The sequence below is a fragment of the Dipodomys merriami genome, unplaced genomic scaffold (assembly GCF_024711535.1).
Source record: "Dipodomys merriami isolate MVZ:Mamm:240054 unplaced genomic scaffold, mDipMer1.0.p SCAF_12, whole genome shotgun sequence".
NCBI classification, from domain to species: Eukaryota; Metazoa; Chordata; class Mammalia; order Rodentia; family Heteromyidae; genus Dipodomys; species Dipodomys merriami.
Window position 1 is genome coordinate 44,327,990 of NW_027202493.1, and position 4,824 is coordinate 44,332,813.

The 4,824-nt window shown below is 44.5% G+C and overlaps 1 pseudogene; it reads right to left on the reverse strand.

Moving 5' to 3' along the window:
- Positions 1-3,035: 3,035 nt before the first annotated feature.
- On the reverse strand, positions 3,036-3,514 carry LOC138822987 (ubiquitin-ribosomal protein eS31 fusion protein-like; annotated as a pseudogene).
- Positions 3,515-4,824: the final 1,310 nt, after the last annotated feature.

Consider the following 4,824-nt stretch of genomic DNA (forward strand, 5'->3'; position numbering starts at 1 on the left):
AGCCATTTAGAGGCCAAGGCTGCCTTCCTCTACCTTGTCAACAGGGTGGGAGGGGGAAGGGAGAAAGGAAGAAGCAAGACCAGGCAACCAAAGCCTTCCTCAGTATAGAGCCTTCTCTGTGTGTGTGTGTGTGTGTGTGTGTGTGTGTGTGTGTGTGTGTGTGTTTATGTAACACATCCAGAGAAGAGAAGACACATGTAACACTTTTATATTGGTTACTCAGCAGGAAAGTTTTCAGAAAGGAATTTGTATTATGAGACTAGCAGGGGTTGGATACACAGGCAAAACTTCTATCTTCTTTCTGGAATTGTACAATTGTTTTTTGAGGTCAGCTTTTGTTTGTTATTTGGGTGGGTGCATGATGGTTGCAAAGGCAGAATTTTAGGTCATTGTAGCCTGGAGTCTGCCCCACCTCTGCTCATCTCGGCCCTTCTCCATCAACAATGCAGCAGGGAAGCACACTGCAGTTTTATCTTCCAGCTCATTTGCTGACCCTCTGCTCAGCATTAGCACGGTAGATGGTACTGACTTGGAGATTGATTTGCACAGAGCAAATTCTTAAAAAACTAGTGTTAAGTAGGTGTACAATGATGATTTCTAGTCCACAAATCAGTTAATAAGTACAATGTATCGAGTGTGTGTGTGTGTGTGTGTGTGCGCGTGCACGCGCGCTGGGACTGGAACTCAGGGCTTGAACACTGATGTCTAGTGCTCTATCACTTGACTCGAGTCACAGCTCTACTTCTGACTCTTTGGTAGTTAATTGGAGATAAGAGTCTCATGGACTTCCCTGCCCAGGCTGGCAAATCTCAAATCTCAGCTCCCAAAGTAGCTAGGGTGAAAGGAGTGAGCCACCAGTGCCTGGCTAGTAGAAGCATCTTGATCAGCATTTCCCCTTCCATCATTCTCCCCCATCTCTCCCCTACCCACCACCCACTCCCTCAAGTTATGGTGGTTCTGTTTTCACCCAGGTACATAGGATAGAATGACTATGTTGGACCACTCTTCCTCTCCCCATCATCTGCTCCTCTCTCCTTGTCCACCCCCTATACCCCCAATCATGTTTCAGCTTCCTGGTATTCATTTTGTTAAACTGTTCTTCAGTTGTTGTTCGTTCAGAGTTATACCATTGGGATCCTCTCCTGGGGACAAGTTCTAAATCCCTCTGCTGACTGAATTCTCTGCAGTCCAAATCCTCTGTTCCCCATCTCGGATGGGGATCTGACTAACCCTTGAACAACAATCTGTGACCCTGACCTGGCCAGGATCTTTCCCAGAGCAAGCCCTGTGAGGCTGTGAGGTGGGAGGAGAGCCAGGCTGGGAGAGCCCATACCTCTGTCCTTGACAACGACTTCATTTCCTTCTAGCTGGGAACGCTGTGACTGTGCTCTCTATGATAGCTGGCAACTTTCTCGTCACTTTACTATTTCATCTTCTAGAAAAGTCCCTACAACACACGTTTTCGTGAAACAGCCATAGATTCCAAGCTCAATCTTTGTATAATTTTAAAATAATTTCACTTTTCCTCAACATAGATTGGAAAACCAGTCAGTCCTCTTGGCCCTGCTTCCAGTGGTTCAACCTAGCAGCACCTGGTCTGCCTCATCTGTGTGCTGAGAACAATGAATAGCATTTATGGTGTAACAAAGTGCACTGAATTCTCCCAGCAACACCCCCTCCCACAGGGGTAATCAGCCTGAGTATTATTAGATATTATGCCCCTTTTATAGTTGAGGAAACTGAGACTCAGAAGCGTTGTCTCATCAAAGGTCATACCACTAATAAGTAACAGAATTAAACTCCAGGGCTCTGCTCTAACAACCAAGCATTACCCCACCGGCCACACCTTCTTCCATTGCTCTAATAGATACTATCAGCGCCCCTCAATTTAACCATCAGAAAATCATGGAATCGAGGAGTGATGCGGCTACCAGGCTCCTGGAGTTGGCAGCGCTGGACCCATCCTCCTGTGTTTCTTGGGTGGAGCACCTGGAGGTTACATGACCTGCCAAAGGTCACCCCCGGAGTGAGTGGAAAATGACCAATGTCATTTTTTAAAATTAGTTAAAAGAACTGCCAACCAAGCCCACTTTTATGGCTTATTTTAAACAAGTTAATAAGTATACCAAGCACAGGTTTAAACCCAAGTGAGTAAATGCTGACACTAGTTTATAGATCGGGCTGATAAGAAGCAATAAGGAATTATTCTTCTCTCATTTATCATCTAGCCCCTCCAACATGCAAGTTATAAAGAGAAGCAAATAGCAGTTCAGAACTCCCACATCTGGGGCTGGGAATGTGGTTTAGTGGTAGAGTGCTTGCCTAGCATGCATGAAGCCCTGGGTTCGATTTCTTAGTACCACATAAACAGAAAAAGCTGGAAGTGGCACTGTAGCTCAACTGTTAGAATGCTAGCCTTGTGAGCAGAAGAAGCTCAGGGACAGTGCCCAGGCCCTGAATTCAACCCCCAGGACTGGCAAAAAAAAAAAAAAATCCCACATCTGAGATCAAAACACTGAAAAGAAAAGAAAATTGCCCATTTATATTGCATCTCTGCCCAAAGACTCCTGAGATGTGAAAAAATAAAATATTTGGGAACTATATCTGCATTTCACAAGTAGATACATTTTGTTTGTGCTAGTCATGGGGCTTGAACTCAGAGACTGGATGGTGTGCCATTCAACACGGTCCGTCTTCCACGTGAACCACACTTCCACTTTAAGCTTTTTTGTTTTCTTTTGGTGGTTAATTGGAGATGAAATTGCATGGACTTTCCTGCCTGGGCTAGCTTCAAATGGGGATCTTCAGATCTCAGCCTCCTAAGTAGCTAGTATTACAGTCCTGCGCCACTGGTACCCAGAAGCACATTTCTTATATAGAACTCTACGTTTGGTCTTCAGATGTATTTAATCATTAATTCTTTCTTCAGAGTAAGTATTGAGCACCTACTGCATACTGTGGACAATTATAACATTATTATATACCATTCTGGCCATCAAGAATCTTGCAAGTTTTTTTTCAGCTTATGCCTTTCATTAATTCATACATAATCGCTTGTCTTCTGGTTTGTTGAAGCAGAAAGTTAGACAACACTTGCTACAATAATGTCTGTCAAAATGGCTAACAATAAAAACCCAGGCACCACATTCATCTGAAGGGCACTCTCGACAAAGATGGCTAATTTTGCCATTTTCATTCACATTATAGTATTCCAGGACAGCCAGTTTAACCTTTCTCTTGTGCTTGTTCTTCTTGGGAGTTGGTGTGAGACTTTTTCTTTCTTAGCACAACCCTGAAATCTCAACACTAGGTGAAGAGTGGACTCCTTTTGAATGCTGTAGTCAGATAAAGTACATCCATCTTCCAGCTGCTTACCTGCAAAGATCAGGCTTTGCTGATCAGAAGGAATTCCTTCCTTAGCCTGGATCTTGGCCATTACATTTTCTATAGTATCCCAGGGCTCAACTTCGAGTGTGATGGTCTTCCCTGTAAGGATTTTGCTGAAAATCTGCATCTTGGCAGTGGTCTCACTGCTGATGGCTGGTAGATTGGAAAGGGCGTCACCTGCCCCCTGGGATTTCCTGTCTCCCTTGTAAGTTTAAAGCCTACAGACATACTTGAATCTCTACTCCATGGAACTCTAAGAAGGTGCCTTGAACAGGGGAAGGCTGCTTGGTAGGGCTGGAGTAGCCACAACAGAGCTGCAGGAAGAGGTGGCTTTGCTTCCTCCCTGTCCCCAGCAACATAATGAGAATGGGGCGAGCAAAGAAGAGTAGAACTTCATCTAAAAATTCCCGAGAAGCCCAAACAACCTGGTAGAGAAATGGACTGTGTCCATCCATCTATTACTATATATTTGCAAAATATGTGAACAGACAATTTTGCTTATAAGGGAGGTGAGCCTAATAATTCTTCAGGTGTTGTTTAGTGAGCTGCTTTATTTTTATTTTACTTTTTATCAGGTCACATTTACCAATGGATCTCAGGCCCAAAGTTCAATGTCAGTACAGAGCAGCCACGATCTAATAAGTGACTTTACACTCAGCTCCCCACACAGGAAGCCTTGAGACACTGCTGGGAGAAGCAATGGCCGCTCCTTCACCTTTTCTCCAGTGCTGGCCTGGGGCTTCTGGGCCCATCGCCGTAAAACAGGTCATGTTTTATGGATGGATGGAGGATATTTATTCTAAAATGCTTTACTTAGTCCCCAGAGTAATTGAAGCTCAGCAAATTCTAGTGACTTCTACATAAGGTAACCATACAACTTAGGTAAATCATGAGCATTTGCCTATGCCACTAAGAATTACACAGAATGGCAGGTGTTCACTAAATTGTGTCACAGGTGACCAGGGACATTGTGTCACCCCATACAATGACAGGAAAAATAAGACCCAAGTCAGAACTGTTGTGTTTCCTCCATGCCTACAATTGGCATATTGTTTTTATTTTGATGTTTATCCATCCACCGGGTATTTGGAAGATACAGAGTCTAGAATGTGACATGTGCTCAGTGCCCATCAGGTAAGGCCTCTCCTCAGTCTGAGGAGAGCATATGGTGCCTGTGGTTCCACTCCCAATCCTTCACCAAGCTTTTACCCATCACTGCCACTGACTGGCCCATGATAACTGTGTCTAGCTCTTTGCAAAGGGTGGGAGCTAAACCAGGGTCCAAGGCCCCGGGATTTACCCTGGGAGTCCAGAGCTGCCTTATCACTAATTGCTAATCCTCTTACACTCTGATTGCATTGCAGTGAGGAAAGTCTGGCCTTGGGATTCAGATTTATGGCGAGAGATATCAGTATCCCAGGCAATAGGTTGAGGTGG